General features: G+C 32.1%; 1 protein-coding gene across 1 annotated transcript in view; it reads right to left on the minus strand.

Moving 5' to 3' along the window:
• The window catches only part of SK (small conductance calcium-activated potassium channel), a 351468-nt gene extending 343272 nt beyond the window's left edge, over window positions 1–8196 (minus strand). The window contains exon 1 of the mRNA XM_090164054.1: window positions 7761–8196. The gene's annotated coding sequence lies outside the window, so the exon portion shown is untranslated. The remainder of the gene's footprint in view (window positions 1–7760) is intronic.
• Window positions 8197–8995: the final 799 nt, after the last annotated feature.

Below are 8995 nucleotides of genomic sequence, written 5' to 3' on the forward strand. Positions count from 1 at the left end.
TGGTCAGACCCCTCGTATACAATGGTGCATACGCGCCTACGGCGCGCGTACATTAACCTAACCTAACCTGACCCTATTTATATATATCAAAAACAACGGGCCGTTATCGTCGATGTCATAAAAATTCCATCATATAGTGTATAAAGTAAAAATCTCTTCATCCTTGTGGCTTAAAGCAATGAATTATTCCATCATTATTCCTTCTGCACTTAAGCAATGAATTATTCCATCATTATTCCTTTTGCACTTCATATTGACATTCGGTAAAATAAAAACATACCAACTGGTACTATAAATACTTTTGAATTCGATCAAATAGTATTCGATCATTTGAAGGTTCGATCTTATGTAACAAATGACAAATGGGATTCGATCAAATGGAATTTCGATCAATTGCAACGTATAATGATCGATTGTCGATCACATATTTTTCGATCAAATGGACCAACACCATTATTTGTACTAATTACAACTTTGGAGGCAATGTTTTCAAACTGTCGAGAATCGAGCGTATGTTTTCAGAATTTTAACACGACCCCAAATTGTTTGTAAACGCGTGAGTCAAAGAACGTTCGCGCTCCTAATTTCGGTGCAGCGTGGCTCCGTCATCAGCGCCTGCTTCCTCTCCGTCTTTAGACGTTCACAATGTCCCGTCGCTCTAGCAGCCACTATGTTCCTGCCAAAACAAACAACGCCTCCCAAAAATAAAACCGTGAACGAGCGAGAGTAGCGTTTTTCGAGCTACATTCACGGAAGAAGACGCGCTGCGAAAAAATGTCTCGAAAAGACAACCTTTCCGTTGTGCCGCGGGTGACCATATTTATTAGAGGCTTTTAGAAGTGACACGCCAGCAAACCGAATGTTAAACGGGTTAATTGTCTGACAAATTTCCCGTGACCGAGGCTTATTTTCGACCTCTTTGTTTGGCTTTCTGGGTTTAACGCAAAATTTCTAATGGCAAGAATTCATCTTCGCAACAAAGAAAGTACGTAGCTAACTTTGGTCTTCCTCGCAAATTAGTCCAACGTTTATTTCAGGGTTGCCACAGTTTTTTCATTATCAATTTTCCCCGATATTTCCATATTTTCTTGGAATTATTTTAAGCCAAAATATGGCATTTTTTACTTATATTTTAGCAAACCTCATTTATTGGCAACCCAAATTAAATTTTCTAACTTTTCCCTGACGATTTTACTAGTTTTTAAAATTTCCTAACTTTTACCTGACGATTTAACTAGTTTTTAAAATTTCCTAACTTTTCCCTGACGATTTAACTAGTTTTTAAAGTTTCAGGACTTTTCCCTGACGATTTTACTAGTTTTTAAAATTTCCTAACTTTTGCCTGACGATTTAACTAGTTTTTAAAATTTCCTAACTTTTCCCTGACGATTTAACTAGTTTTTAAAGTTTCAGGACTTTTCCCTGACGATTTAACTAGTTTTTAAAATTTCCTAACTTTTCCCTGACGATTTAACTAGTTTTTAAAATTTCCTAACTTTTCCCTGACGATTTAACTAGTTTTTAAAGTTTCAGGACTTTTCCCTGACGATTTAACTAGTTTTTAAAATTTCCTAACTTTTCCCTGACGATTTAACTAGTTTTTAAAGTTTCATGACTTTTCCCTGACGATTTTACTAGTTTTTAAAGTTTCAGGACTTTTCCCTGACGATTTAACTAGTTTTTAAAATTTCCTAACTTTTCCCTGACGATTTTACTAGTTTTTAAAATTTCCTAACCATTTTACTAGTTTTTAAAGTTTCCTAACTTTTCCCTGACGATTTTACTAGTTTTTGAAATTTCCTAACCATTTTATTAGTTTTTAAAGTTTCCTAACTTTTCCCTGACGATTTTACTAGTTTTTAAAATTTCCTAACCATTTTACTAGTTTTTAAAGTTTCCTAACCCTGACGATTTTACTAGTTTTTAAAGTTTCCTAACCCTGACGATTTTACTAGTTTTTAAAATTTCCTAACCATTTTACTAGTTTTTAAAGTTTCCTAACTTTTCCCTGACGATTTTACTAGTTTTTAAAATTTCCTAACCATTTTAGTAGTTTTTAAAGTTTCCTAACTTTTCCCTGACGATTTTACTAGTTTTTAAAATTTCCTGATTTTTTCCAAACATTCCCAAAGCTGTTCCCTGCAATATTTTAAACGAAATTTTTGCAATTTTTTACTAACAGTTAAGTATTTTCTATTTGTTACAAAAATTAAATTTCCAGACTTTCCTTGAAATCTTAACTCGTTCTTAAAATTCCCTGATTTACACGAGCGACATCTTAACCCAACTTGTTAGCCAACACAGTTTTAAAACCAAGTTCGTACATCACATTGTATTAATCGTTTAAAATGTTAACATACGAAGAATGTTATTTGGCAATCTTAGAAAATATATCGATTGACATCTGTAAATATTAATATGTCTAAATCAATTTTGGCACTAAGCCTTTGTCGTAAAACGTTTCCTTACAAAATGAATATTTTATTTGTTTAGCAGGGTGACCACAGAATATTTCAAAATCCTTTAAAGGAATTATAGGAAATGTATCAGTGAAATATAGGAAAATATAGGACGAAAGTTGGGAGAGAAACAGGAAAAAAAGATGAAAATTAATTATAGAATTAGAGAAAACGATTTTCAAAATTGTTTAAAGAGGTATAACCTTCCAAATAAAGTTGATAACTGATAGAAATAGTCGAAAGCTATCGCCTAACAGTGTTGGAAATAAGCATCTTTAAAACTAGGACGTTTTAAAGACTTCTAACGGTAAAATATAATTAATTTTAATTTCTTCAGACTTTTGAGTTAAAATATAGGATATTATAGGAAATTTAATGAAATTATAGGAGAAAAAAGGAAGGACGTTAAATTATAGGAAAATATAGGAAATATGGTTTAGTTTACTACAACGTTGTTTTTTTCAAATTTATAACATTATCATTATTATCAAACGCTTATAGTATTTTTTATAAAATCCGAAGTTTATGTAAATAATTCTGTATTGTGTTTTTAAAAACCTTAAATTTTGTGTAGAAAAGGACCCGCAAAATACTTGGTTCTTGAACAATAATTTCTTCGTCGTTTTCTAAGATCAAAGTGTAGTTTTTTTAGAAATTCAATAGTAAGCTCTCTCATTAAATATATTTAAAATTATTAACAAACTTCTTCGTCGTTTTCTAAGACCAAAGTGTATCTTTTGCGATCCGTTGTTAAACCTATATCACCAGATCGAAATTTAAAATTCGATCGATTTATACGACGCATACTGGAACTAAACTAAACCCGGTAAATTAACTTCATCATGAACACTAGTGCGCTGCAGATGGAACACTTCTACAGGGGCCAGTAGGCAAACTGGTCTAAAAAGAATTTAAAGTAATTTATTTAAATAAAACTTTCACTTTTGAAAAGTTTTCGTTAAATTGCGATGTCCGTATTTCATCAAATAATTACCCTCCGAAAAAAGAAGGCAACTAAGCCTTGGTGTAATACGTATGACCTAATACGAAGGGGTAGATTTTCGAATACGCTCTATTTAGCAGGAATGCAATTTATCGTTGTAAACTGAAAAGCATTCTAAGCACCTCCCGATGGCCAGGTTGTATTAGGCTAGCGTTCAAATTTATCGCTTGAAACCGTACCCATGATTTTAATTCGTTTTTTTTACTTTTGGCAACGTGTAGAAAATTAAGCATTGGACGTAATATTTTAGGCGTAGTTGAGCGTACTACGGAGATACAGCCTAATGCGGGCGGCAAAATTATGTCAGGGAGGGACTCGTTTTCCACCTACCGCTCAGATTGTGTCCAAATAGAATATTAAATAGCCTAAAGTGCTTCATTCTGGCGTTAAAATTTTAGTTAATACGCGATTTTTATACCTGGGTTTTCAAGTTAATGGACTGTATACACTTTAAACTTGGGACATTTTCAAATATCTACTAGTTACTCTTCCAAAATACGCCACAAACGGAGCTCGGCGCTGGGTGTAACGAAACATACTTTACATTTCAGCCAAGGCTTAAGGAATTAAACTTTTTCAATTGAGTGAAAATAACTCGAAAAAAATGATGGATGATTAAATATGAACGTAAACCTGACTTTTTTATAATTAGTCGTTTTGGATGTAAATCAGTATTTTCAGTTTACACAGAGCCACGTAGCGGCCAACGTGAGAAGTTCCTAAACTTATTTTCGTCTGCTAAGCAGAAGCTTTATTATAACTTATAACAAAAGATAGTTTACGAGTTTCTCAGAATAGCCGTTTCTGAAAAGGCTAATAATTTATCTTTGCTGTTTTCAGAAGTAATAGAAGCTTGGAAATCTATAATTTTTTTAATTTCATTTTCATTTCCATTTTGACGCAGTTTTGGTCATAATCAAATTCCCTGACTTTGTCCGTTTATCTCAGATCATCTCCAGATATTTCACCTAACTTGCTTTAGCCAAAATTTGGCAATTTTCAACAATCTTTATGGTAAACAAATTAAATTTGCAACCGAAAAAATTTCCTGACTTATTTATTTGTTTTTAAAATCCCCTGATTTTTCCCTGACTTTGACACCCATTTTCTAATTTTCAAATCCCCTGATTTTTCCCAGACTTTGTCACCCATTTTCAAAGTCCCAGATTTTTCCCAGACATTGACTCTCATTTTCAAATTCCCTGATTTTTCAAAGACTTTGACACCCATTTTCTAATTCCCTGATTTTTCCCAGACTTTTACACCCATTTTCCATGTTTTCCAGGTACTATGGCAGTCTTGTTGTTAATGTAAATTTATATACAACGGAAAGTAATTTCTTTGAGATTGAAAAACAGATAAGGTAACAAAAACTAAATTGAACAAAGGTTTAGCGTTCAGTGATATCTCAAAAACGTACCATTTAAGCGTAAAATGAACTCTGCATCCTTTGCACACACAAAAAAAAATAATAAAAATTCTCCGTCCGCTAGGCGCTAGACGGCGCTAGTGAGTGGATCGGACGCGTTTTCTTTTCCGGGTTCTTTTCAGGGCTCCATGATACGTATATTTCCTAGCGACACGAAACACTCCAAAATCCTAGTTAGGCCTCGGTCTTGCCATGAGCGGCAGCCTCCTTAAAGGCGTCTTCCCCCTTTTCGCCCCTGCAACGCGTCTTCTCTCCTTAGCGTAACAAAATAGCCTTCGTTTTTTTGTTGAGTTATACGGATACCCTTATCTCGAGTAGGGTCACTGTTCTTTTTTCGTGAACTCTTTGTACGTGTCCTGATCGTTTAGCAAAATGGGCTCCTTCCTTTTGACTGTCTTATTATCGAGATACATTTTCGAAAAATACAAGATGCATTTGTCAACATATAAATTATACTTGGAATTTTAATGGCGGGTATTGAGATGGACGCATTATGTAAAGAGTTTAAGGATGTTGATTTTGTAGAAATATCACTGTATATCTAAAGCTTTCTAGAAAAAACTTACACTATCAATATTTTAAAAAATTATCCCAAATCTTTGAAATATTATTTATAAATCATTTTCCAACCTGTTATATTTTTATCCTCATTCTAAAAAATAAATCTTGCAAATCCATGTTTCAAATTTATTTTAAAATCTTAAATTTTATTTTTTATCTTAAATCTTACAATTTTCATTTCAAATCTTTCAATTTTCATTTCAAATTTTTTCAATTATTAATTTCAATGATTAAAATTATTTTACTTTTCAATGATTAAAATTATTTTACTTTTCAATGATTAAAATTATTTTACTTTTCAATGATTAAAATTATTTTACTTTTCAATGATTAAAATTATTTTACTTTTCAATGATTAAAATTATTTTACTTTTCAATGATTAAAATTATTTTACTTTTCAATGATTAAAATTATTTTACTTTTCAATGATTAAAATTATTTTACTTTTCAATGATTAAAATTATTTTACTTTTCAATGATTAAAATTATTTTACTTTTCAATGATTAAAATTATTTTACTTTTCAATGATTAAAATTATTTTACTTTTCAATGATTAAAATTATTTTACTTTTCAATGATTAAAATTATTTTACTTTTCAATGATTAAAATTATTTTACTTTTCAATGATTAAAATTATTTTACTTTTCAATGATTAAAATTATTTTACTTTTCAATGATTAAAATTATTTTACTTTTCAATGATTAAAATTATTTTACTTTTCAATGATTAAAATTATTTTACTTTTCAATGATTAAAATTATTTTACTTTTCAATGATTATTATTTTACTTTTCCATCTTTAAAATTATTTTATTTTTCCATCTTTCAAATTATTTTACTTTTCAATGATTATTATTTTACTTTTCCATCTTTAAAATTATTTTATTTTTCCATCTTTCAAATTATTTTATTTTTCCATCTTTCAAATTATTTTACTTTTCATCTCTCAAATTATTTTACTTTTTCATCTTTCAAATTATTTTACTTTTTTCACTTTTAAAATATTTTACTTTCTTCTCTTTCCAGTTTTATTTCAAACCTTTGTTTTTTTACCCCTTCAAACTTTATTCCAAAACTTTGAAATCAGGAAAATCTCTTTCCAATCTCCCTCAAATCTGTTGCAAATACTTAAAATTTATTTCAAATTCTAAAATATACAAAATCTGTAACGATTGAAGTTTCGTTCGCGATATTCTCAATGCTACGCGAAAAGCACTAAAATTTCATTTATTTCACACTTTTTAAATTATCGAACCGATATTTTAGTTCCCACATACGCCGCAAACTATTTTGGCACTGTGTACAACTGCCGGGTAAAAACCAACACTACCGCCCGCTTTTTAACAGAACAGTCAAGGCTTATTAAAAATTGAAATACTTTCAAAACTAAAAATATGGCTTACTTTGGCAAAGTAATTATAATAAATTATTGATATCGGATCTGACAATTTGAAAATATTTAGATCAAAAATGTGTTTCAGCGTAACCCTAATCGTTATTTGACCAAACAAATATATAAAATACTTGTTCATCTTCAGTAATAGCTGAATTATACCCACTTGATTTTCAGATTCAAATTAACTGACTTTTCCCTGATCATTTTCGGAGATTTTTCTGTGATTGTTTCAAGATTAAAATTAGACCATTTTAACTTTATAATTTACCGGTCAGACGTTCATGAATTTAGTTATTTAAAAATTTTAAAACGGTGCAATTTAAACATTTAAAAATCAACATAATGATTAAGGAACTAAGTAATAATTATAGAACTATAGTTAAATTATCTTAATAAAGGTTCCCAAGATAAATTTTAATTTCCTTGACTTTTCACCAATTCTTAATATTCCCTTACGTTTTAGGCTTACTATCAAATTCTCCCATTTTTATTTGATTTCCCTGGTTTTCCCTGATTAGTGGTCACCCTGTAAATTACTTTAAACTTGCATCGTTGCAACCAGGGACGTTATAATATTTTTAGTTTTGGGGGTAAATAAAAATCGACAAATATTTTGAAATTTTACTTCATGTTGACCAAAAATCGAAAGTTGAACTTGAATTCGTTCTTACTTTGCAGTTAAAAGTTTTAAACGACAAATTTATCTTTTTTCATAATGGTTGTAAAACAAATTCACAATGTCTCAGAGGAGGGGGGGGGGCAAACACAGGGGTTGATCCTTAGTAGAAAATTTAGGTTACAACTGGCTAAATCTAGCTTCGTAAAACACCAAGAAGCGTAACAATAATTTCCAAAAAAGACTACCGTCGAAACGTAAATCAAAGACCGCAATAAAAACAACATCCCTACCTGTTGATAAAAAACTCGATCCACTTGTGGAGTACGCAAAAAAACAGGCAGGACCTGGTCCCCGGAGCCTTTCTGTCACATAAGATGCGAGCCTAATCCATTGCCAGCCCAGAAACCGTCAGCGTGCGTAACGAATTATGGCGGGTATAAAAAACGCGTCAACGGTTGCCGCAGTCAAATCGCGCCTTTTTATTTAGCGAACGATACTCAAATCTACATACGACGCGAAAATGTCAACAAAAGTACGTCATCATTGGCACGGTATGGGACGTCACTTCAAACAACCAACGACGCTGTTTCGTGAATTTGTGATAATAAATGCGTTTACAAATAGTGGCCACGATTTCTGAGGACGATAACGTTGATGAAAACACTTCTTCCTAGACGCTCGGTCGCTTTGTCTAGCTCTAAACGCCGAAGAGGAGTTATCGCCCGCTTGCCACGGCCGCTAACTTAACTCTGAGATCTCTCAGACGCTCGCGTGTTTTGTAACAGCCGCTCTCGCGTTTCCGAGCCACGTGCGGCGCTAGGTTTAGTCCATTTTCCTTCCAAGGTAGGAACGGAAGTGACGGAGCGCTATCTTGTCCAAGGCCCGCTACGCCTTGGAGCGAAAACAAAGTAACTTATATTAAAGAGGCGTTTTAGAAGGTTTTTGTGTTCGAAAATCGATTTTTCCCGGGAATCTTTATTAATAAATTAGCTTTTAGTGTTTCGTATGGTAAACCTCTATTTCAATTTTTTTTTTGGAAATTTTAAGCCACGCCCAATCCGTTAAGTCGTTTTTCGAAATCGGGAACGGGAAAACAATCCACTTTTGTTCCAACTATTTTTGGAGCCTTGTTTGCATATACCATGGGCCAAATAATGATAAATCATTATTTGGCCCATGCATAGACTACAAAATGTTCTCTTTCCACACTTCCGATTAGGCAATTTCTCCGTAACAGGCTATCATTAATCGAAATCATTCCGTGTCATACTTTAGACTATTATGGTACTTCTTGTTGTATTTGTTGCCTTGATACTCGATATACATTTACTCTAGTCACCAACGTTGAATGGTCTAATTTGACTGCAACATAATAGCTTGCAAGCGTGCATTATGTATTACATCTTCTTAAAGGGAGTATTAACTTCCATATTTATGGTCGATCAACGAATTTCACATTTCTGCCACCAGGTTTAATGAAAGCTTTGTATGATTGGCGCTAGTTACGTTTAAAGCAAGCCGTATC

This window comes from Leiobunum rupestre, chromosome 11 (genome assembly GCF_980474605.1).
Source record: "Leiobunum rupestre chromosome 11, qqLeiRupe1.1.hap1, whole genome shotgun sequence".
NCBI lineage: Eukaryota > Metazoa > Arthropoda > Arachnida > Opiliones > Sclerosomatidae > Leiobunum > Leiobunum rupestre.